We start from the raw sequence: 27,189 nt of genomic DNA, 5'->3' as shown, positions 1-27,189 counted from the left end.
TCCTGGATCTGGGGACCGACAGTGAGCAGATTTCTGTTCCAGCCCAGTATTAAAGGGATACTGTGAGATTCTGAAATTTATCTGCGTGCAGTATGAAGGAAGTTAGCGGTAGTTTCACGAGCCAATGCTAACTAGCATTGCTACAGTACCTGCAGACTTCCAGTCATTGCGTTAATGCTTGTTAGCATTGGCTAGTGAAACTACCTTTAACTTGTTTCATACTGCATGCAAACCCTTACGTGGGGGAGCCAACAACAACAACAAAAAATTTAAAATTGGGCATTTTGTCTGTACATCCACGGATGAGCCAGTCACACTTCATATGCAATGTAGGCTATGGGATGGTAGCTAGCAAAGTTCACAGACGCAATGCACACAACACTAAATACTTCCTCCAAGCTAGCTGACCACTGTATTATAATTAAATCACAATGGATTAGCTAGTTTTCATGAAACAGCTGCCTGTGTTAACTGCCCAGTTAGCTAGCAAGCTGAGGACACTGCACTATGTTGATGTTAGCTAGCTAGCTAAACATTTGGGTATGGGCTGGCACTGGCAGTATGGGATTGTGGAGAGTGATTTAAACTGTTTCTTTGTCATCTTGCTAGGCAGTTATCTAGCTGTGGCCATCTGGCTAGTATCAACAAGGCCTTTCTACAAAATCACAACATAAGCACAGATTTAATTAAAAAATAATAATAATTTAACCTTTATTTAACTAGGCAAGTCAGGTAGCTTGGAATCTAGACCATAAGCAATACTCACGGATATGCATTGCCAAACAACGCTACTGCCACCTTCTGGTTTGGAGTATTTTAACAAGACTGAGTGGCTGAGCACTTTCAAGTTCTTTGCTGTGTGAATACAAAACAGATTGACTGCCGACACTCTGTTCAGAGGTGCTAAGTACTGTTGACAGGCAAACGTGTGTGTGTGTGTGTGTGTGTGTGTGTGTGTGTGTGTGTGACCCTGGGCAATGAGGTCACACTTCATTCACTATTCATCCAACTGGGTTAAGTACTCTTTAGTGATTCCATTGCTGTAGGGGCTAGAGATGGAGAACAAGTGCGAGATAAAGAGATCTTTAATAGACAGAGAGTTCATTTGACTCTTTGGATGACCTTATAAAGAAGTCCCTGAGGTGCTGCCACACAAACGTCTCTGTGTTCGATACTACACATTTGTGCTGTGTGATAAAAATAGCAAACATGGTCGTAACTTCTTTCCGGAGGAAACCAAATGGTCACGCCCCTATATAGCTGGAAACCAGCACAACACCCTGCCCATTTCCTGTCGGAATCAGAGCGTGGGCTCACAAACTAAAAGTTCCTACAGAAAGAGGTTGGCAGAAGAGGGGGGCGAGAGACCAACGGACAAAAAATGTTGACAGAAGATGAGAATGAGAGGACAGGAAAGAGAGGACAGGAAAGAGAGGAAGAAAGAGAGGAAGAAAGAGACACTGAAAGGTTTAGCTTTGTGTTTAGAAGTGTGCTAGTTCTACTGTTATTGTCCAGTTGGTCGTTAAAGGGGTGTTCTATATTCTCTGTAGATTGGATCTTCATTTGGTTGTGCACCACAAACAACACCGCCATTAAGAGAAGAGCTGCTAAATCATTTAGACCACTGATGAAAAGCTTGTGTAACAGAGGTGGTTCTGTGAGCTCGTGTAACAGAGGTGGTTCTGTGAGCTCGTGTGACAGAGGTGGTTCTGTGAGCTCGTGTGACAGAGTGGTTCTGTGAGCTCGTGTAACAGAGGTGGTTCTGTGAGCTCGTGTAACAGAGGTGGTTCTGTGAGCTCGTGTGATGAGTCACCTTAACATTGACGTTCGCTCCCGGGGCTAATTGGGCTTTAGCTCAGAGGGTTAACACACGGCGATCTTGGTTCGATATCAGGTGATCTGGGTTTAATATCAGGTCAGTCACGCGTGTCTGTTGAAAACACATTCAACCAGAAGGTTGTGTACAGACGGCTTTGAGAGTGTCTAGACACAGCTAATGCAATCTAACTTTTGAGGGTACAACTCTCTCTCTCTCTAGCAACAGTTCTGGTGTAATCTCTTTACTGTGATAAACATCTGGCTGGTATTTAAAAGGCCGTTATCTCCCAGGAACAGACGGCCGCTCCGCTCTAAGTACAACTCCTTAACTACCAGCCAGCACATCACAGAACATATGTTACATTGCCAAAGCAAGTGAAAGAGATAGTAAAGAAAAGTGAAATAAACTATTAAAATTAACAGTAAACATTACACTCCAAAAGAATAAAGACATTTCAAATGTACAAATAGTTCAAGTACAAAAGGGAAAATAAATAAACATAAATATGGGTGTTTGTTCTTCACTGATCACCCTTTTCTTGTGGCAACGGGTCACAAATCTTGCWGCTGTGATGGCACACTGTGGTATTTCACCCAGTGGATATTGAGAGTTGATCAAAATTTGGGTTTGTTTTCAAATTATTTGTGGATCTGAGTAATCTGAGGGAAATATGTGTCTCTAATATGGTCATACATTTGGCAGGAGGTTAGGAAGTGCAGCTCTCTCTCTCTCTCTCAAAATTCTGGGCATGTCTTTGGATGGGAAATGTTGAGGATGAAGGCAAATTCATCTCGATTGTACCAACAAACAAACAAAATGTAACAATTCTGGAGCCCTATTCTGGTTGGTCAAATACAAAACAATAATAGCCTAATTGTCAACCCAAAATTCATGACAACCACTGGATTCGGTTGCATATCAAAATAACTTGAATCACTCCTGCTTGGACATGTTAGAAGTAACAATGCATTTAATGAGTACCATGTCAGTACTCTATTACACTTCTTAATAAGTACTGTGAATTCATTTATGAGATGATTACACACGTTTCTATTTGGTTATTGGATTTCGACCCAATCATGGGCTGGTGCCAGGAACTGAACAATGTAGTGGCACCAGTGACACCAGGGGAAACACTTAGRCTGGAGCCCTGGAGAGGATTTGGCCAAATCACTTCCAATGACTGTTCCAATTGCGAACGCAGCCTAATCCTTCTACACAGAAAAGGCGATGACAAGGCTAGTGGGTCGTCATAGAGATGGAGGAATCAGTCAGTCATGGAAAAAATGAATGAGTTCATCAGGGGACTGTTGACAATCTATGAGTCAAAGTAAAAGGAGGGGGGTGAATCAAGGAGAGATGTGTGAACAGAAACCTTGGTCTAGCTTATGAAAATAGATTGCTGTTAGATCGCAGTATAACTGCAGTATAGCACAGTATACTGCAGTTTAACAGCGGTATAGCACAGTATAAATGCAGTATAGTGCAGTATAGTACAGTATAGCGCAGTACAATGGCAATATAGTGCAGTATAGTACAGTATAGTGTAGTATAGTACAGTGTAACTGCAGTATAGTACAGTATAACCGCAGTATAGTACAGTATAACTGCAGTGTAACCGCAGTATAACTGGCATATTGTGCAGTATAACCGCAGTATAACTGCAATATAGTGCACTATAACCGCAGTATAGTGCAGTATAACCACAGTACAGTACAGTATAACTGCAGTATAACTGGCGTATTGTGCAGTATAACCGCAGTATAGTGCAGTATAACCACAGTATAGTACAGTATACCTGCAGTATAACTGGCGTATTGTGCAGTATAACTGCAGTATTGTGCAGTATAACCGCAGTATAAAAGGTTTATTTTTAAGAGATAATAATAATTGATAATTTTGATTTAAACATTCTCATTCATGATTATGCATTGTTGTTCCAGCAGGCGGCCTAACTAAAAGCCTTGTTGTACCGGTTTTCGTCGTCTGAAGAACAGGAATCGGACCAAAGCGCAGCGTGGTAAGTGTTYATGCTTTTTATTACAACTGAACACTAAAATAACAAAATAACAAAGAGAATGAACGAAACCGAAACAGTCCTGTCAGGTGCAGAAACACAAAACAACTACCCACAAAAACCATGTGGGAAAAAGCTACCTAAGTATGGTTCTCAATCAGAGACAACGATAGACAGCTGCCTCTGATTGAGAACCACACCCGGCCAAACACAAAGAAATACAAAAAAATACATCGAAAATGAACATAGAATGCCCACCCAAATCACACCCTGACCAAACCAAAATAGAGACATAAAAAGCTCTCTACGGTCAGGGCGTGACACTTGTCAAATGGTTACTGTTGAAATAAATGTACAATGACAATTCAGTATTAGTTAGATAGCATAGACTACGGTATCTAACTAATACTAAATTGTCATTGTACATGAGATAATTCAGTTACCAATAGTTAGATATTAACTTAATGAGTAAAACCAACTTCAATAATGAGGAAGATGTGCTTTGCTGAGTGTCAAGTCATCTCATGTTCAACAGGAGGGGACAGACCCCAGAAATGACATTTCCTAAGAGAAACCCTGCTGAGTTTATGGAGGGATCCCTGGAGCAACATTTGAGAGAMGGGAAACGCTGCCCTAAGCCCCTTTACTTGGTCAAGACTGGTCCGCTTGGTCAAGACTCTGGGGGGGATTTTGCTACAAGCTGTTCATAGGAATTCATCTCTCGCCAAGTGTGCCAATGGCGTTTCCCACCCAACCCCCCCCAAAGCTAAGGTTGGAAATCCCAATCCCTGGAAAGCCTCATTGATCAGCTCTAGTGCGAACTAGACCGTAAAAACACCTGAATCGACAACTCATCTCACCTTCTGCCCGAAAAGGAGGATGCTACATCGCTTCAACCGTGATCCGATATAGCCGTGATACAGAATATCTTCAATAGGAAACAAAAGCAATAGCTCCCAAGGACCAGAGAGCTACAGAAGCTAGCTTATTGGTCTATTTATCATTTCTCTACAAAGAGGACTCGTCTCAGTGCTTATACATGCAGTTCCATTACTAAGGTGGATGAAACACAGAACCTCCCCAACCCACAAGGGGGAGGAAATGACATTTCAATGTATTTAACGTCATGTAAAATGTATTTCAAATACATGTAGATACAGTGTCTAGTGAAAGTCTACACACCCCTTACACAGTTCACATTTTGCTATCTTAAAATTAAATCTAAAAAGGGATTATTCTATATTTTACAAAACCTACTCCACATTTTCAAAATGWTTTTTTTTTTTTWWATCAACCGAAGACGTCTTGATTGCGTATGTCTTCACACCCCAGAGTTAACACTTGGTCTGAATACTTATGTAAATGTGATTGTCACGCCCTGACCAGAGTTTGCTTTGTATGTTTTATGTTTTGGTTGATCAGGGTGTGATCTGTGTGGGCATTCTATGTTGTTTGTCTGGTTTGTCTATTTCTGTGTTTGGCCTGATATGGTTCTCAATCAGAGACAGGTGTTTTGCGTTGTCTCTGATTGGGAACCATATTTAGGTAGCCTGTTTTGTATTGTGGGTTGTGAGTTATTGTCTATGTCTATATGTAAGTTGCCTGTGTCTGCACTTGTCATTTTATAGCTTCACGTTCGTCGTTTATTGTTTTGTATAGTTTGTAAAGTGTTCTTCGTTTTCGTTATAATAAATAGAGAAGAATGCATTCACTTCACGCTGCGCCTTGGTCTCCTCACTACGACGATCGTGACAGTGATATTTCTGTTTTTTTATATATAAATTTGCAACAATTTCTAAAAACCTATTTTTGCTTTGTCATTATGGGGTATTGTGTGTAGATTGATAAGTGGGGGGGAAATGATTTAATCAATTTTAGAATAAGTCTGTAACGTAACAAAATGGGGAAAAAGTTAAGGGGCCTGAATACATTCCGAATGCACTGTATGTATGTATGTATGTATGTATGTATGTATGTATGTATGTATATATACACACACATATATATATATATATATATATACATATACTACCGTTCAAAAGTTTGGGGTCACTTAGAAATGTCCTTGTTTCCATGACAACATACATGAAATGAGTTGCAAAATGAATAGGAAATATAGTCAAGACGTTGACAAGGTTATAAATAATGATTTTTAATTGAAATAATAATTGTGTCCTTAAAACATTGCTTTTGTAATAGAATCCTCCATTTGCAGCAATTAGAGCCTTTCAGACATTTGGCATTCTAGTTGTCAATTTGTTAAGGTAATCTGAAGAGATTTCACCCCAYGCTTCCTGAAGCACCTCCCACAGATTGGATTGGCTTGATGGGCACTTCTTACGTAACATACGGTCAAGCTGCTCYCACAACAGCTCAATAGGGTTGAGATCCGGTGACTGTGCTGGTCACTCCATTAAGACAGAACACCAGCTGACTGCTTCTTCCCTAAATAGTTAAGAGCTGTGCTTTGGGTCATTGTCCTGTTGTAGGAGGAAATTGGCTTCAATTAAGCGCCGTCCACAGGGTATGGCATGGCGTTGTAAAATGGAGTGACAGACTTCCTTCTTCAAGGCCCCTTTTACCTTGTACAAATCTCCCACTTTACCACCACCAAAGCACCCCTAGACCATCACGTTGCCTCCACCATGCTTGACACTCCTCCAGCATCTTTTAATTTTTTCTGTGCCTCACAAATGTTCTTCTTTGTGATCCGAACACCTCAAATTTAGATTTGTCTGTCCATAACACTTTTTTCCAATCTTCCTCTGTTCAGTGTCTGTGTTCTTTTGCACATCTTAATATTTTCTTTTTATTGGCCAATCTGAGATACCAATCTGAGTCGCCTCTTCACTGTTGACGTTGAGACTGGTGTTTTGCGGGTACTATTTAATGAAGCTGCCAGTTGAGGACTTGTGAGGCATCTGTTTCTCAAACTAGACCCTAATGTACTTGGCATCTTGCTCAGTTGTGCACCGGGGCTTTCCATTCCTCTTTCTATTCTGGTTGCAGACAGTTTTCTCTGTTCTGTGAAGGGAGTAGTACACAGCGTTGTACGAGATCTTCAGTTTCTTGGCAATTTCTCGCATGGAATAGCCTTCATTTCTCAGAACATGAATAGACTGACGAGTTTCAGAAGAAAGTACTTTGTTTCTGGCCATTTTGAGCCTGTAATCGAACCCACAAATGCTGATCCTCCAGATACTCAACAAGTCCAAAGAAGGCCAGTTTTATTGCTTCTTTAAATCAGAACAACAGTTTTCCGCTGTGCTAACATCATTGCAAAAGGGTTATCTAATGCTCTTATACACATCTAGATGTGTATAAGAGACAGGTATAAGACCGGGGCTTTCCATTCCTCTTTCTATTCTGGTTGCAGACAGTTTTCTCTGTTCTGTGAAGGGAGTAGTACACAGCGTTGTACGAGATCTGTCTCTTATACACATCTAGATGTGTATAAGAGACAGCTGTACGCCTATATAGATATTCCATTACAAATCTGCCATTTCCAGCTACAATAGTCACTTACAACATTAACAATGTCTACACTGTATTTCTGATCAATTTGATGTTATACTAATGGACCAAAAATTAAGCTTTTCTTTCAAAAACAAGGACATTTCTAAGTGACCCCAAAGGTTTTTATAGTACCAGTCAAAAGTTTGRACACGCCTACTCATTCAAGGGTTTTCCGTTATTTTTACTATTTTCTACATTGTAGAATAATAGTGAAGACATCAAAACTATGTAATAACTGTCACGCCCTGACCTTAGAGATCCTTTTTATGTCTCTATTTTGGTTGGTCAGGGCGTGAGTTGGGATGGGCATTCTATGTTTTTGTTCTATGTTGTCTATTTCTATGTGTTTGGCCGGGTGTGGTTCTCAATCAGAGGCAGCTGTCTATCGTTGTCCCTGATTGAGAACCATACTTAGGTAGCCTTTTCCCACCTGTGTTTTGTGGGTAGTTGTTTTCTGTTTTGTGTGAGTGCKTGACAGAACTGTTGCGTTTTGTTCCACTTTGTTTTTTGTTTCAGTGTTCAGGCTATATTAAAACATCATGAGCACGTACCACGCTGCGCTTTGGTCTACTCCTTCTTCCTCAGACAAACGACGTTACAGAACTACCCACCACCAAAGGACCAAGCAGCGTGGTGTAATGGACTCCTGGACATGGGAGGAAATCCTGGACGGCAAGGGACCCTGGGCACAGACGGGAGAGTATCGCCGTCCAAAAGAGGAGCTGGAGGCAGCTAGAGCGGAGCGGCGACGCTACGAGGAGTTGGCTCGAGGAGGCGTGCACGAGAGGCAGACCCAGATTTTTTTTTTGGGGGGGGGCACACGGGGAGATTGGCTGAGCCAGGTTGGAGACCTGAGCCAACTCCCCGTGCTTACCGTGGCGGGCGTCGTACTGGTCAGGCACTGTGTTATGCGGTGGAGCGCACGGTGTCTCCAGTACGCGTTCTTAGCCCGGTGCGCTATATCCCAGCTCCTCGCATCGGCCGGGCTAGAGTGGGCATCGAGCCAGGATGAAGTGTGCCAGCCCTGCTCTCCAGACCTCCAGGACGTCTCTACTGCGCCGGCTCTGCGCACTGTGTCTCCAGTGCGTCTGCACAGCCCAGTGCGTCCTGTGCCTGCGCCCCGCACGTGCCGGGCCAAAGTCACCATCCAGCCAGGACGGGTTGTGCAGGCTCTTAGCTCGAGACCGCCAGTGCGCCTCCACGGCCCAGTGTATCCGGTGCCTCGGCCAAGGAAGAGGCCTCCTGCATGTCTCCCCAGCCTGGTGAGTCCTGTGCCTTATCCCAGAGCCAGGGCCTCCTGGAATGGCTCTCCACTCAAGTGTTTTTTTGGGAATTTTTTTTTTCCCAGGTTTAAAGAGCCCAGTGGTGATCCATGGCAAGAAGCATCCAGTGATGATCATGGTACGAAGCTCCAGTGATGATCCATGGCACGAAGCCTCCAGTGATGATCCATGGCCACGAAGCCTCCTGTGTGTCTCTCCACTCCAGCGACTATCCGCCAGTTCGGAGCCTCCAGCGACGATCCCCAGTCCGGGCCTCCAGCGAGGTCTCCCTCTCTGTCCGGAGCTGCCAGAGTCTCCCTCCTGTCCGGAGCTGCCAGAGTCTCCCTCCTGTCCGGAGCTGCCAGAGTTCTTCCTCCTTCCGGAGATGCCAGAGTCTCCCTCCTGTCCGGGGCTGCCAGAGTCTCCCTCCTGTCCGGAGCTGCCAGAGTCTCCCTCCTGTCCGGAGCTGCCAGAGTCTCCCTCCCTCCCTGTTCAGAGGAGACTGTGTGAATCAGGCCTTCATGGTCGAATTGCTGCAAAGAAACCACTACTAAAGGACACCAATAAGATGAAGATACTTGCTTGGGCCAAGAAACGCAGACAATGGACATTAGACAGTCGAAATCTGTCCTTTGGTCTGATGACTCCAAACTTGAGATTTTTGGTTCCAACCGCCGTGTCTTTGTGTGACGCAGAGTAGGTGAATGATGATCTCCGCATGTGTCGTTCCCACGGTGAAGCATGGAGGAGGTGTGATGGTGCGGGGGTGCTTTGCTGGTGACACTGTCTGTGATTTATTTAGAATTCAAGACACACTTAACCAGCATGTCTACCACAGCATTCTGTGGTAGACCATCAACATCAACAGACCATCAACAGGACAATGACCTAACACACCTCCAGGTCTATTTGACCAATAAGGAGAGTGATGGAGTGCTGCATCAGATGACCTGGCCTTCACAATCACCCGACCTCAACCCAATTGAGATGGTTTGGGATGACTTTGACCGCAGAGTGAAGGAAAATCAGCCAACAAGTGCTCAGCATATGTGGGAACTCCTTCAAGACTGTTGGAAAAGCATTCCAGGTTAAGCTGGTTGAGAGAATGCCAAGAGTGTGCAAAGCTGTCATCAAGGCAAATATTTAGATTTGTTTAACACTTTTAGGATTACTACATGATTCCATATGTGTTATTTCATAGTATGATGTCTTCATTATTATTCTACAATGTAGAAAATAGTAAAAAAATTAAGAAAAACCCTGGAATGAATAGGTGTGTCCAAACTTTTTGACTGGTACTGTATGTGTGTGTGTGTGTGTATATATGTGTGTGTGTGTCTAAGCCTGTGTATGTTTGTCTCTCCTGACCTGAGARATGTGGTTGATGGAGGACTCCATTCGGCTCAGCTGCGAGGCCTGGATGTCCAGCAGCTGCAGCACGTTGTTGGCTAAGGCATTGATCTGGTAGGCAACGCTGGCCAGGGACTGGGTGGTGTAGGCTTTAGTCTCCTCCAGAGCCTTCCTCTTGTCCTGGGCCTAGAAGATGAGGAAGATGAAGATGACGAAAAAGAAGATGAAGATTACTTTGTTGTCCAATTGTACACAAGATGTAATGGATATGTTACTTCCCCTCTGAAAGACACAGTGGTTAGAGCAAGGAGAAAGACCACCGTGTACATTTCACAGTCTGTACATTCAATTCAATAAAGCTTTATCGACAGGCAACACTGTATATACACTGACTATACCATACACTAGGAACACCTTCCTAATATTGAGTTGCACCCCCCATGTGCAGAGCAATGCAGGCTGGGTATGAGAGTGGAATTCACAGCCACTTCCGAACAGACAGGTGCACATTGGGATGTTTGCCTCCGGGAATGCTGGGACATTGGTTAGGAAGCGGGTCTCTCCCTGCTGCAACTGTCTGAGGCTACAGTCATTGCTCATACACACAGTTCCGTATGCAGTACAGGCCTGCATGCAAGAAGACTACACACCACACGCACAGCAGACCTGGGTTCAAATACTATTTTAAATTATTTCAAATACTTTATCTGTACTTGATTAAGCTTTCCTGTCTTAATGTACCAATAGAATAGCCCCTAAACTGTGTGCCCCACCTCATCTGGCACTCCAGGGCAGACTAGAGCAAACACGAAAAGGTATCTGAAGGATTGGGGTCGATACAACAAACCGTGCTACTGGTTACTGTGATGCTGTGTCAATAGAACATGTCCTGTATGTGCACAACGTATCAAAGCAAGTCCATACAGAAAAGCACATTGTGCAGACAAATAGATTCTCCCAACAACACATACCCCGCACAAACACAGATGTTTCAAAAGCCTCGTTCTTATGATGGGATGACATCACAAACCTGGCAAAGAATTGTACATAAACAATGGAAACACACACACACACACACACACACACACACACACACACACACTCTAGCCTTCCCTGACACTTTTCCAGAGGAAGGGAGCTCTCCACACCCTCCTCTGTTGACCTGGTATCAGTGATTCACTCCTTCTAGACAGGACCTGGTATCAGTGATTCACTCCTTCTAGACAGGACCTGGTATCAGTGATTCACTCCTTCTAGGACAGGACCTGGATCAGTGATTCACTCCTTCTAGACAGGACTGGTATCAGTGATTTCAGCTCGTTCTAGACAGGACAGGTATCAGTGATTCACTCCTTCTAAGAAGGAACTGGTATCCAGTGATTTCACTCCTTCTAGACAGGACCTGTATCAGCAAATCTCACTCCGTCTAGACAGTGGACCTTGTATCAGTGATTTCACTCCGTCTAGACAGGACCGTGCTATCAGTGATTCACTCCCTGCTAGACAGGACCTGGTATCAGCCGATTCACTCCTTCTAGAACAGGACCTGGTCATCAGCGATTCACTCCTTCTAGACAGGACCTGGTATCAGTGATTCACTCCTTCTAGACAGGACTGGTATCAGTGATTCACTCCTTTTTAGACAGACCTGGATTCAGTGATTCACTCCTTCAGACAGGACCTGGTATCAGCGATTCACTCCGTCTAGACAGGACCTGGTATCAGTGATTCACTTCTTCTAGACAGGACCTGGTATCAGTGATTTACATCTCCATATACATTGAGTATACTTTTGGCTGTGGCGGTCACGAAATTCCGTCAGCCGTGATTGTCAAGCAAATAACTGTCGGCCTCACTGTAATTGACTGTTAACCTCACTGGTGTAGGGGGCAGTATTTTCACGTCCGGATGAAAAAGCGTGCCCAGAGTAAACTGCCTGCCTACTCAGGCCAGAGGCTTAGGATATGCATATTATTAGTAGATTTATGGATACGAAAACACTCTGAAGTTTCTAAAACTGTTTGAAGGATGTCTGAGTTATATAACAGAACTCATAGGCAGGCGAAAACCTAGAAAAATCCAACCAGGAAGTGGGAAAATCTGAGGTTTTTCGTTTTTCAAGTGATTGCCTACCAATATACTGTGTCTATAGGGTCAGATTGCACTTCTAAGGCTTCCACTAGATATCAACAGTCCTTTAGAATTGTGTTTCAGGCTTCTACTGAAGGGGGAGCGAATAAGAGCTGTTGAAATCAGGGGTCTGGCAGAATGCCTTGAGTTAGTCACGCGAGCACCGTGAGCACGAGCTCCGTTCTTTTTCATTCTAAAGACAAAAAAATTGTTTCGGTTGGAATATTATTGAAGATTTATGATAAAAAACATCCTAAAGATGTGATTATATACACCGTTTGACAAATGTTTCTACGAACTGTAATGGAAAGTTTTTTACTTTTCAGTCTGGACTTAGTGGCCGCGCCTTGTGCAGTTGGATTACTGGACTAAACGCGCAAACAAAAAGGAGCTATTTGGACATAAATATGAACTTTATCGAACAAAACAAACATTTATTGTCTAACATGGAGACCTTGGAGTGCCATCAGATGAATATCATCAAAGGTAAGTGATTCATTTTAACGCTATTTCTGTCTTTTGTGACACCWCTCCTTCTTTGGAAAAGGGCTGTATGGTTTTCTGTGGCTAGGCGCTGACCTAACATAATCGCAAGGTGTGCTTTCGCCGTAAAGCCTTTTTGAAATCAGACACTGTGGCTGGATTAACAAGACGTTTATCTTTAAAATGGTGTATAATTCTTGTATGTTTGAGGAATTTTAGATATGAGATTTCTGTTGTTTTGAATTTAGCGCCCTGCAATTTCACTGGCTGTTGGYGAGGTGGGACGCTAGAATCCCACTTGTACCAGAGAGGTTAATTAACATAAACACATTTAGCATCTCCTGGCTTCCACACATACAAGCCACTGATGCAGACCTTTGGAACTGTACATTCATATAGCCTACACCTTCACAATAAATCCATTATTTATTTTAGACAGGTCTAAAGAAGCATGATTTTAAGAAAATGTAGTCTATTTCAGAAGAAAAAGAATAGCATACTCTGAGTTGTCCTTATGTTAGGTCCTGATCTGGCTATGCCATATGGCTGTGGGCTACACTAGTTCACTTAGCAGACAAGATTTGCTTAGAATTCCGTGGTTTTATTTTATAGTATGAAGAATACAATGGAACAAAGCTGAATAAAATAGAAAGGATATTTTCTCTAAACGATGTGGCTATTCAGTGTTGAGCGGTTAACAAAGAAATAGGTACTCCTATATGCTTCATTTAGAGTAATGAATGTAACTTTAGTTGTTCTACAAACATTGGGCTATATGTTTTGATTTTTAATTCATTGTAAGGCTGTATGATGCGACTCTAATGATGATTTGAAAACAGTCGCTTGAAAGGCATGAGCTCTGCTTTGTTTTTTGAGCAGGCTGTACACACTAAATAAGTCACTAATTCGCAATTTGACAAGCACTTGATAATGTCTAGAATTTCACGGTGGCATCCCCTTTGTGTGGTCGTAATGCACCCTAAAAAAATCCATGCCTTTTGCGGCCAGTGGCTGTTGTACCCTTCTCCCCGAGTGCTGCGTGCTCCATCACGTGATCGGGTCTTTCTCACAGGCTACAAGTGAAGACAGATACATCRGCGACACAACGGCGCATGTCCTTATCCAACTCCGAGGTGCATATTGAAGATATTGGAAGAACTGTCCACATTTACTTTTCATCAGCCAACAAGATGAGTAKGCCTAACAACAGCAAAATCACTAACATATGTCAATCTACTATCCCCCATAGTACAAAYGTTCACCTATTCTATTCTGTGCGAGAAATAAATATTCCAAACATAGTCTGGGACAGTTGTGTGATACAATAGATCCCAAATTAACTAGCATCAAAAAAACTATTTTACGCAATGTGGCTGACGCAACAGATCAGAACGTTTAGCTTAAAATGTTGATAAACTATTAGGCTATTTCTTCACATTTATAAGCCCAGCAATGCACACATGGTCGAAGGCTGTAAGCGTGAATGTTCCATTAGCAGAAAGCCCCATTATCAAAAGTGACTGCAAATGTGATTATTCATGTAATGCTTTTATTATAAAGGTACATTTTTATGGTGAAAAGGATCTTCCCCAAACTTGAAACTCACSCGCTGCTTATATATGTAGTTAAGCTCTACACCCCTTGTAAATGTGCTTCATTTTAAGAAGTTATTTGTCCACTTTAGTTGTGATACAAACCTTATTAAAACATATAGGCCTATGGGCTAGGCTACATGAGGTGTGCAACTATGATTTGAAAAAGTCATAAATAAAAGGCATTTTTGATTGAATCTTGCCTTTACATATACTAAATCAGTGGTTCCCAAACTTTTTATAGTCCCCTACCCCTTCAAACATTCAACCTCCAACAAGGTACCCCTTCTAGCACCAGGGTCAGCACACTCTCAAATGTTGTTTTTTATACGATACATTTATTAAACATAAAAATGAGTGTGAGTTTTTATCACAACTTGGCTCGTGGGAAGTGACAAAGAGCTCTTATAGGACCAGGGCACAAATAATAATATAATAATAATCAATAATTTTGCTCTTTATTAAACCATCTTACATATAAAACCTTATTTGTTCATCGAAAATTGTGAATAACTCACAGGTTAATGAGAAGGGTGTGCTTGAAAGGATGCACATAACTCTGCAATGTTGGGTTGTATTGGAGAGAGTCTGTCTTAAATCATTTTCCACAGACAGTCTGTGTCTGTATTTAGTTTTCATGCTAGTGGGGGCCGAGAATCCACTCTCACATAGGTACGTGGTTGCAAAGGTCATCAGTGTCTTAACAGCGCGATTTGCCAAGGCAGAATACTCTGAGTGCAGCCCAATCCAGGAATCTGGCAGTGGCTTTTGATTAAATAACATTTCCATAGAACCGCTTGCTGCAATGTCGATGAGGCTCTCTTGTTCAGATATCGGTAAGTGGGCTGGAGGCAGGGCATGAAAGGGATAACAAATCCAGTTGTTTGTGTCATCCGTTTCGGGAAAGTACCTGCGTAATTGCCCACCCAACTCACTCAGGTGAGTCGCTATATCACATTTGACATTGTCCGTAAGCTTGAGTTAATTTGCACACAAGAAATCATACAATGATGGAAAGACCTGTGTGTTGTCCTTGTTAATGCAGACAGAGAAAAGCTCCAACTTCTTAATCATAGCCTCAATTTTGCCCCGCACATTGAATATAGTTGCGGAGTAATCCTAGATTCAGATCATTCAGGTGAGAAAAAACATCACCCAGATAGGCCAGTCGTGTGAGAAACTCGTCATCATGCAAGTGGTCAGACAAGTGAACATTTGTCAGTAAAGAACTTTAAGCTCGTCTCTCAATTTAAAAAAAAACKTGTCAATACTTTTCCCCGTGATAACCAGCGCACTTCTGTATGTTGTAAAAAGTGTTACATRGTCACTGCCCATATCATTGCATAGTGCAGAAAATACACGTGTCACGCCTTGACCATAGAGAGCCCTCGGGGTTCTCTATGGTGTTTTAGGTCAGGGTGTGACTAGGGGGTGTTCTAGTCTTTAATTTCTATGTTGGTGTGAGTACGGTTCCCAATTGGAGGCRGCTGATGATCGTTGCCTCTAATTGGGGATCATACTTAGTGTGGTCCTTTTCCCACCTGCGTTGTGGGATATTGTTTTGTCTAGTGCCTATGTGCGCTACGTATGGCACGTTCGTTGATTCTTTGTTGTTTTTAGTTTCACTGTAATAAATATGTGGAACTCTACTCACGCTGTGCCTTGGTCCGCTTATTTAAACAACGGAYGTGACAACACGAGAGTTCAGGGGCCTTGCTTTAGCAAAGTTAACCATTTTCACWGTTGTGTCCAAAACGTCTTTCAAGCTGTCAGGCAGTCCCTTGGCAGCAAGAGCCTCTCGGTGGATGCTGCAGTGTACCCAAGTGGCGTCGGGAGCAACTGCTTGCACACGCGTTACCACTCCACTATGTCTCCCTGTCGTAGCTTTTGCGGCATCAGTACAGATACCAACACAAGCAGCAGCTACGTTTGGCTACATACGGACCGTTAGTGGAATTCCCGTGAGAGAGTAACGGTTAATGTGAATGGATGTTAATTATTTGACTAGGCTACCTGTATTTGACATTGTGTTGTTATTTTGCTGAACACTAGATGGTTGAATTTTATTTTTGGCAGTGAAACGAGGCTACTCAGGCAAGAGAAAAAAACTCGCCCAAATATATAGCCCCGTTGGAAAATATAAATGGACTGTTTGAAAATGTGAAGAAAAAACACATATATATAAAAAAAWWTAAAAAAGAATCACATTTTTATTTGGCGTACCCTGACAGCATTGCGCGTATCCCGTACACCAGTTTGGGAATACCTGAAGTAAATAATATGTGTGTGAAATTTGTTTTCCTTTAGAATGAACCATTATCATGCACCTGAATCAAAAGAGCGGCAGCGGGAAAAAAAATACATGTCATCTATGCACTTAAATAGCGAACGGAGGACGCTTTTCCCTGTGGTTTATTTTCATGCCAGCCAGGTAGGCTATACTCCTGTTGTAAATATAAGCAACGTGTTTAATATTAGGAAAGTTGACAAATAAATAAAGTAGGCCTAGCCTATAGAAAGCTGATCCTCCTCTTTTTAGTAGAGGCCATCACTCTATTTTCTCACACAATTGCATAGCCTATTGAAATGTTGCGCAACATGAGCTCATGGGCTCTCATGAAGTGATTGATTAGATTTTCGAATACATTTTTATTGATGTCAAGAGTGATTAGAGGGACAATAGAGTGCTGAGTACCAGGCAGATTGCAAGTTTGGTATACTACGAATGACCATCATCAGCTTCCGAGCTTGGAGAAGCCTAATTACCATGACTAAACGGTCACGTGGAATTTGGCTGCCTTCATGAATCGTGACTGCAAGTGTGACAGTTATACGGTCACCGCAACAGCCCTAAGTATAAGAACAATTCCTAATATTAAGAACAAATTGAGAACAAATTCCTAATATTGAATATTCACCTGGTCAGTCTATATCGTGGAAAGAGAAGGTGYTCTTAATGTTTCGTTCACTCAGTGTATATCCCCATGCTTTCATTCATCTGAATAATAGTACAGTATGAATGAGTGACTTTAAATACCCATAAGTACATTTAGCATTCGTTAGAAATCAAACCATGGCTAAAGCCTTATCATTGAAAGCACCTAAGTCAACACAATGAATGAGTTGAGTGAATGAATTTGGGAGAATGTCTGTCTCATCTGCAGTGGTGGCTTTATTTAACTATAAAGCAAGGGGGCACACCTACAATTCAGGGTCATTGAGGACAAGCGGTACATCTTARTGTTAGACAGAGAAGGATTAGGCTATTGATCATCAATCAAATTTCAATCAAATTTATTTTATAAAGCCCTTTTTACATCAGCAGTTGTCACAAAGTGCTTATACAGAAACCCAGCCTAAAACCCCAAAGAGCAAGCAATGCAGATATAGAAGCACAGTGACTAGGAAAAACTCCCTAGAAAGGCAGGAACCTAGGATGAAACCTAGAGAGGAACCAGGCTGAGGGGCGGCCAGTCTATAAGGCCAGAACGTTCTCATTTTAGACACTGAACCAAGAGCCACACACTCCAAAAAGTGTTTTGCCATGGCTCCCGAGTGGTGCAGCGGTCTAAGSCACTGCATCGAGGCGTCACTAAAGACCCGGGTTCGATCCCAGGCTGTGTCGCAACCGGCTCTGACCGGGAGTCCCATAGGGCGGCGCACAATTGGCTGAGCGTTGTCCGGAATAGGGGAGGSTTTGGCCGGAGGGGCTTTACAAATCAAATGGTCACATACACATATTTAGCATGTTATTGCAGGTGTAGCGAAATGCTTGTGTTCGTAGCTCCGACAGTGCAGTAGTATCTAAAACCAATTCACAACAATTCACACAAATCTAAAAGTAAAAGAATGGAATTAAGAGTAGCRTTGACTAAAATACAGTAGAATAGAATACAGTATATGCACATGAGATGAGTAAAGCAGTATTGAAACATTATTCAAGTGACTAGTGTTCCATTATTAAAGTGGCCAGTGATTCCAAGTCTATGTATACAGGGCAGCAGCTAGTGATGGCTATTTAACAGTCTGATGGCTGTTTTTCAGTCTCAGCTTTGATGCACCTGTATTGACCTAGCATTCTGGATGATAGCGTGGTGAACAATTGTAAATGAGAACTTGTTCTCAACTTGCCTACCTGGTTAAATAAAGGTGAAATAAATACAAATAAAAACAGGCCGTGGCTCAGGTGGTTGATGTCCTTGATGATCTTTTTGGCCTTCCTGTGACATTGGGTGCTGTAGGTGTCCTGGAGGGCAGGTAGTTTGACCCCGGTGATGCATTTGGCAGACTGCACCACCCTCTGTAGAGCCCTGCGGTTGAGGGTGGTGCAGTTGCTGTACCAGGCGGTGATACAGCCCAACAGGATGCTCTTAATTGTACATCTGTAAAAGTTTGTGAGGGTTTTAGGGGCCAAGCCAAATTTCTTCAGCCTCCTGAGATTAAAGAGGTGCTGTTGCGCCTTCTTTACCACACTGTCTGTGTGGACAATTTCAGATCGTCAGTTTTTAATTTTTAATTTATTTCACCTTTATTTAACCAGATAGGCCAGTTGAGAACAAGTTCTCATTTACAACTGCGACCTGGCCAAGATAAAGCAAAGCAGTACGACAAAAACATCAACACAGTTACACACGGGATAAACAAACGTACAGTCATTAACACAATAGAAAATGTCAGTGATGTGTACGCCAAGTAACTTGAAGCTTTCCATCTTCTCCACTGCAGTCCCGTCGATGTGGATGGGGGCGTGCTCCTTCTGCTGTTTCCTGAAGTCCACGATCAGCTCCCTTGTTTTGTTGACGTTGAGCGAGAGGTTATTTTCCTGGCACCACTCTCCCAGGGCCCTCACCTCCTCCCTGTAGGTTGTCTTATCATTGTTGGTAATCAGGCCTACTACTGTTGTGTCGTCTGCAAACTTGATGATTGAGTTGGAGGCGTGCGTGGCCACGCAGTCATGGGTGAACAGGAAGTTCAGGAGGTGGCTGAGCACACACCCTTGTGGGGCCCCTGTGTTGAGGATCAGTGAAGTGGAAATGTTGTTTCCTACCTTCACCACCTGGGGGCGGCCCATCAGGAAGTTCAGGACCCAGTTGCACAGGGCGGGGTTCAGACCCAGGGCCCCGAGCTTAATGATGAGCTTGGAGGGTACTATGGTGTTGAATGCTGAGCTATACACAATGAACAGCATTCTTACATAGGTATTCCTCTTGTCCAGATGGGTTAGGGCAGTGTGCAGTGCGATGGCAATTGCATCGTATGTGGATCTATTGGGGTGGTAAGCAAATTGAAGTGGGTCTAGGGTGTCAGGTGAGGTAGAAGTGATATGATCTTTAACTATCCTCTCAACGCACTTCATGATGACAGAAGTGAGTGCTACGGGGCGATCGTCATTTAGTTCAGTTGCCTTTGCTTTCTTGGGTACAGGAACAATGGTGGACATCTTTAAGCAAGTGGGGACAGCAGACTGGAATAGGGAGAGATTGAATATGTCCGTAAACACTCCAGCCAACTGGTCTGCGCACAGATGGACTCCAATCAAGTTGTAGAAACATCTCAAGGATGATCAATGGAAACAGGATGCACCTGAGCTCAATTTCTAGTCCAATAGCAAAGGGTCTGAATAGTTATGTAAATAAGGAATTTCTATTTTTAATACATTTGCACAAAAAACAAACACTGTTTTCGCTTTGTCATTATATGGTATTTTGTGTAGATTGATGAGGAAAAACATACTTTTAACCCGTTTTAGAATAAGGCTGTAACGTAACAAAATGTGGAAAAAGTCAAGGGGTCTGAATACTTTCCGAATGCACTGTATCTTTAAGTCGAGCAGTAAATTTCAAACATAGATTCAACCACAAAGATCAGGGAGGTTTTCCAATGCCTCGCAAAGGGCACCTATTGGTAGATAGGTAAAAAAGGTAAAAAAAGAAAAAAGCAGACACTGAATATCCTTTTGAGCATGGTGCAGTTATTAATTACACTTTGGATGGTGTACCAATACACCCAGTCACTACAAAGATACAGGTATCCTTCCTAACTCAGTTGCCGGAGAGGAAGGAAATCACTCAGGGATTTTACCATGAGGCCAATGGTAACTTTAAAACAATTACAGAGTTTAATGGCTGTTATAGGAGAAAATTGAGGATGAATCAACAACATTGTAGTTACTCCACAATACTAACCTAATTGACAGAGTGAAAAGAAGGAAGCCTGTACAGAAAACAAATATTCCAAAACATGCATCCTGTTTGTAACAAGGCACTAAAGTAATACTGCAAAAAATGTGGCAAAAATTCACTTTTAGTCCTGAATACAAAAGTGTTATGTTTGGGACAAATCCAATACAACACATTACTGAGTACCACTATCCATAATTTCAAGCATGGTGGTGGCTGCATCATGTTATGGGTATGCTTGTAATCGTTAAGGACTGGCCAGTTTTTCAGGATAAAAAGAAACGGAATGGAGCTAAGCACAGGAAAAATCTTAGAGGAAAACCTGGTTCAGTCTGCTTTCCACCAGACACTGGGAGATGAATTCACCTTTCAGCAGGACAATAATCTACAACACAAGGGCAAATCTACACTGGAGTAGTTTACCAATAAGACAGTGAACGTTCCTGAGCGGCCAAGTTACAATTTTGACTTAAATCTGCTTGAAAATCTATGGCAAGACTTGAAAATGGTTGTCTAGCAATGATCAACAACAAATTTGACATAGTTTGAAGAATTTTGAAAATAATAATGGACAAATATTGCTAAATCCATGTGTGAAAAGCTCTTAGAGACTTACTCAGACAGACTCACAGCTGTAATCGGTGCCAAGGGTGATTCTAACATGTATTGAATACTTATGTAAATAAGATATTTCTGTATTTCATTTTCAATACATTTGCAAAAATATCTTAAAACATGCTATAACTTTTTCATTATGGGGTATAGCGTGTAGATGGGTGAGAAAAAAAAGATTTATTCCATTTTGAATTCAGGCTGTAACACAACTAAATGTGGAATAAGTCAAGGGGTATGAATACTTTCTGAAGGCATTGTACATCAACACTTGATCACCGGAGGAAAGCAAGTAAAATCACAACAAAACACTCCCTACTGTAGTTAATATTGTAATAATATTGTACAAATATTCTCCAGGGGACACGATTGTTTGAAGTTGTTTGTCAACTGAAGTAATTTCATGATAGTGATCACTGCAGATATTAGCATTATTATTTTTTTTGCCAGTTTGCTACAGCAGGAAAATAATCCAGCATACATGTTTTGTTAGGGCAAATTGTAAATTACAAAAAAAGTGGAAATTCTAAACTTTAGAAGGCTTTTTATACCTTGAATACACTACAACTTTGCATTTCCTGCTGCGTAGGAAAAGTCTCAGCAACAAAATAGTGATCAAATTAAGATCCTACATCTGTAAGTGATAGTACATTACAACACAAGACTGCTTATCTGAATCCATAGCACAGGGGAAATTGACAGATAAAACCATCCCACTCAACACATTTGACCCCCTTTACCCCGTCTCCTTCAAATCCTGTAGACTAATAGTTGTATCAGGGATCCTCTGCATAGCTGATGACAGTTTAATCACCCAATGGTGTGTACAATACTCACTGACCTGTGGTGTTCATTTCTCATCTAAATTTCCACTAATTACATGTGTTAGCTTCCGAAACAGGTCGCCTGAACATGATGAGATGATGATGTCTATTAATGGGTCAATCAAACACAATTAAGAGAGTAGGCTTGAATTATGACAACCTAGAACCCGAGGGTAACTGAGGCCATGCTCAAACATAATTAGGCGATTGGTTGACGACTGCCATTGAAAGAACTGATCCTGAAGCATACACTGAGTATACTAATCATTAGGAACACCTTCCTATAATTGAGTTGCACCCCCCCCCCCTTGCCGTCAGAACAGCCTCATTTCTTTGTGCCATGGACTCAACAAGGTGTCGAAAGCGTTCCACAGGGATGCTGGCCCATGGTTACTCCAATGCTTCTCACAGTTGTGCCAAGTTGGCTGGATGTCCTTTGGGTGGTGGACAATTCTTGATACAATTTTCCAAAGGAAGGCAGATCTCCATACCCTCCTCTGTTGGCTTGTGACCTGGATTCACTCGGTCTAGACAGGACCTGGTATCAGTGATTCACTCGGTCTAGACAGGACCTGGTATCAGTGATTCACTCGGTCTAGACAGGACCTGGTTTTCAGTTTTTCACTCCGTCTAGACAGGACCTGGWATCAGTGATTCACTCCATCTAGACAAGACCTGGTATCAGTGATTCACTCCATCTAGACAAGACCTGGTATCAGTGATTCACTTCTTCTAGACAAGACCTGGTATCAGTGATTCACTCCATCTAGACAGGACCTGGTATCCGTGGTTCACATCTCCATATACACTGAGTATACCAAACATTAAGAACACCTTCCTGATATTGAGTTGCACCTCTACAAGGTGTCRAAAGCGTTCCACAGGGATGCTGGCCCATGTTGACTCAATGCTTCCCACAGTTGTGCCAAGTTGGCTGGATGTCCTTTGGGTGGTGCACAATTTTTGATACACATTCAAAAATTTGAGCGTGAAAAACCCAGCAGCGTTGCAGTTATTGACACAAACCGGTGCGCCTGGCACCTTCCACCAAACCCCATTCAAAGGCGTTTAAATATTTTTTCTTGCCCATTCACCCTCTGAATGGCACACATACACAATCCATGCCTCAAGTGTCTCAAGACTTAAAAATCCTTCTTTAACCTGCCTCCTCCCCTTCATCTACACTGATTGAAGTGGATTTAACTAGTGACATCAATAAGGGATCATAGCTTTCAGCTGGATTCACCTGGTCAGCCTGTCAGGGAAAGACCAGGTGTTCTTAATGTTTTGTCCACTCAGTACAGCGCAAACCAGATAGCCTATTAAAGCTATGAGTCACACTCGTTCCCCAGAAGGGAGAAAACAGGAATAAAGGAGAAGGATGTCATGGGGGAGAATCTCAATTGCATACTCCTCACATCCTCTCTCCTCTCGCCTCATTCTCAAAACCCATTGGATGAGAAAGCCTGAGGTCCTTCCCCTTCTGACCTTCTGCTCTAACCGTATGAATATTATCCAAACGCATCAGAATCTCTCATGGCTTCACGTTAAAAACAAATTACTGTCCAGTCTTCTGATTTTCTTTAGGAATGTTATATTTTTCAAAAAACCACAGTATTTTTAAGGCCAGTTAGTACATGCTAGCAACACATATAACCACCAAACCAGACAGGCAAATTCAGGGCAGCTAAGACAACCCAAGCCAAGGACAAATCGACTTAAATCTACAGTTTTATATAGAGCCATAGCAGAATGGAACTCTTTACCAATCCATATTTCTCAGGCAAAAAGTAAATTCACCTTCAAGAAAAAAATTCAAGAACATCTAATGTGATAGACCATATGACTGGACAGGAAATAGAAAGAACATCTAATGTGATAGACCATATTGGACTGGACAGGAAATAGAAAGAGAACATCTAATGTGATAGACCATATGACTGGACAGGAAATAGAAAGAACATCTAATGTGATAGACCATATGACTGGACGAGGAAATAGAAAGAACACTAATGTGATAGACCATATGACTGGACAGGAAAAGAAAGAACATCTAATGTGATAGACCATATGACTGGACAGGAAATAGAAAAACATCTAATGCGATAGACCAATATGACTGGACAGGAAATAGAAAGAAACATCTAATGTGATAGACCATATGACTGGACAGGAAATAGAAAGAACATCTAATGTGATAGACCATATGACTGGACAGGAAATAGAAAGAAACATTATGACTGGACAGAAATAGAAAGAACATCTAATTGTGAAAGACCATTATGACTGGACAGGAAATAGAAAGAACATCTAATGTGATAGACCATATGACTGGACAGGAAGTAGAAAGAACACCTAATGTGATAGACCATATGACTGGACAGGAAATAGAAAGCATCAACTGAATGTTAAATGTGTTTCCTGTCAGGTATTTTAAATKATCTGTATTGTCWACTTGTTGAATGTTTGTGAAGTCTTGATTGTGGTTGTTTGTAATGTCTTGTTAATTGGTGTTGGACCCCAGGAAGATTAGCTAGCGTTATGGCGTTAGCTAATGGGGATCCTAATAAAAATTACAAAATTACTCCAATGGGGTTTGAGATTCTCCTAGGGTAGACAACAGAGTGGGACAATTCCCACAGAATCAAGCTAATTGCAGTGGTCTAAAAATGTCACCTGGAAGGAAACCACGGTAATAATGCTCTCCATTCAGAGTCATACACTTGATTAATGCTCAGAAGCTGAATCACCTTCTCTCTTTCAGTCTGCAACTGAATATGTTGTTACTCTCCCCTGCCCCATGCAGTCAAAATCACCCCTTTACCAGACCTAACCCTCTTTCATCAGGGTAGGTGGTACCTTACGGTGGAAAACACACAATGATACTAACTGACCCTAATCTCCAAACCCCTATATCTTTACCAAACCTAACCCTCTTTCATCAGGGTAGGTGGTACCTTACGGTGGAAAACACACAATGATACTAACCTGCTACAACTCCCCTAATCTCCAAACTCTATATCTTTACCAAGACTAACCAGTCTTATCTTGTGATGGGAGACCCACATTAAACTAACTTGGTACTTTAGAACTAGGGGCCCTACTGGTTATACTAGTTAGATAGGCCTGCTGCTACTTAATAAAAAATACTTGTGGAGGGCACGGCCTTAACACATTCATGATTCATCTATGAGTCAGTAGGATATCATGTGAAGGGGGATTTAGGGTGGGGCCTCAGCTGTGACAAATACGGTTGCTTGTGGGTTTCCTTCCTTAACAGATAAGATGTGTTCCATTGATCTCTTGGACATTTACTATGAGAAACCAGAGATTATTAGTTTGAGGCCTACAAGCTTGACTTGAAGCTGGATGACGTAAAACTAGATGTTTAAATTAAATCGTTTGCCTGTCATTACAGATTAGGCTTTTGATGGGTACTGTGTCCTTTTATGGTTTGGTTATAAAGGTGTTATAGCAAGCCTCATGACCTGTAGTGTTCCCCAATGGCATCACTGATGAGCTATCCAACTGCACCGCTGGGTTCATCTGGATTCTACAATATGACGTAACCGGTGGCCCCATTGGTTGCTCCTTACATCTCCAGCTGTTCTGTGAGAGTCATCGTCAGAGCCTCAACAAAACGGCATTTCTGATCCTGCCGCCATTTTGTATTTTTATATTTCACATTTTTAGACCAGTTGACAGTAAAAGGTTAGGCCAGGTGTGTGTAAACAATGGCAGCATGTTCTTAATCCAATACACAGACAATAATCCAGATTATTAAAAATGTAATCCATTTGTCTGGGCAAGAGGAACAAAAAAAAATCGATAGAGTAAAGTAATATTACATTCTCAGGCACACTCGTGGAGCACAAATCAAATGTGCAAGTCACATTTGAGTCTGAAATGTGCTTTATGCCATTTGCAATCCATTGCCACAATGTCAATCTGATAGACAGTGATAACGCGATTGTCTAGCAACCTTCGCCGAAGGTTGTGTGTTCGAATCTCATCACAGAAAACTTTAGCATTTTCGCTAATTAGCAACTTTGTAAAAAATTACCGCTTTTTAGCTACTTTGAAACTACTTAGAATGTTAGCTAACCCTTCCCCTAACCTTAATGCTTAAACCTWACTTCTAAACCTAACCTTAACTCCTAGCTTAGCTAATGTTAGCCACAACAAATTGAAATTCAAAACATATTGTAATGAAACAGCAGGGAGCAGGTCTCGAACCCTCGACCTTCAAGGCTGAAGTTTGGGCATGCTATCGACTGTGCCGCAAAAGCACGCTCAAACCGCAGAGTTGATATCCGGCCGTATAAACCCAGGGTCGTTACAATATCATACGTTTTTGCAAATTCGTAAAATATTGTATAATTGCAATTCGTAACATATTGAACAAATTGCAATTCATAACCTATTGTCTAATTGCAATTCATAACCTATTGTACAAATTGTAATTCGTAGCATATTAAACGAATTGTAAATCGTAGCATATYTTACGAAATGGATGATATGCATACCATACGTAACGATACGGATGATACGTAACGTAAACTACTAATCGATGGGCTCCCTGATTTACGTTTACTATGTTACGTCTATCCCTGAGTCCTGGTTGTATAATGATGAAACGAATAAAACCATTTGGCCTATTCGATAGCCTACCTATCAACGAGAATGCAGTCAGTGACAAGCCTTGGTCATAACAACGACACACCCTCTGAATAGTCTCCAATAGCTTTGTAAATTGATATCAAATGGCTGGTGAAGAATAGTCGCAAGAGTGGTCAATCACCCGAACAGTGCTCTTATATGAAAATAGAGCTCGAGATGGTAACCAGTTTTAAGCATATAATGATTAGGTCGCCTTTTTTTTTTTTTTTTTTACATTGCCAAAAGCCAATTTCGTGGTTTAGATATCTGTCTAGCGGTCTGGAAGAAACATTTCCTGTCCCCGGTTTCACTCAGTTCTTGAACCTCAGGCTACAAATCCGACGAATTCCGCATATAACTCAACATTTTATCAGCGGTTTATTTTTCCTTACCTGTACATAATTGTTTTCACAGTATTCTGCAACCCTCGATAGATTTTGGTAGCTTTCCACAAGCGCTCGTTTACCGGCTGGAATTTCTTCCTCTAGCAACATTTGTAGCTCTGCCATCTTACATCCCTCTGCATTTCTCTCCTCCCTTTCCTTTCAATGAGGCAAAGCGATGATGCTTTTGGTGTGGTGTGAAAGGGGCTCCCCCGCCTGGTATTGTGGGATTTCTGGCCTCGATTTGATCACTGTTACATTTTACCGTGCTCTGGACTCGTTGTCAACTGTGATTGGTTCAGATACTACGTCGATTAGTCGTGGATCAATTGATTTTCAGTGCGATTGTGGCTTGTTGAACCC

At 42.0% G+C, this 27,189-nt stretch overlaps 1 pseudogene; it reads right to left on the bottom strand.

Moving 5' to 3' along the window:
• Window positions 1–27,035, bottom strand: part of LOC111979380 (abl interactor 1-like) — a 50,334-nt pseudogene extending 23,299 nt beyond the window's left edge.
• Window positions 27,036–27,189: the final 154 nt, after the last annotated feature.

The sequence above is a fragment of the Salvelinus sp. IW2-2015 genome, linkage group LG19 (assembly GCF_002910315.2).
Source record: "Salvelinus sp. IW2-2015 linkage group LG19, ASM291031v2, whole genome shotgun sequence".
Taxonomy (NCBI): domain Eukaryota; kingdom Metazoa; phylum Chordata; class Actinopteri; order Salmoniformes; family Salmonidae; genus Salvelinus; species Salvelinus sp. IW2-2015.
Note: the sequence above shows the minus strand (reverse complement) of the source record. Positions and strands in the feature narration are given on the sequence as shown.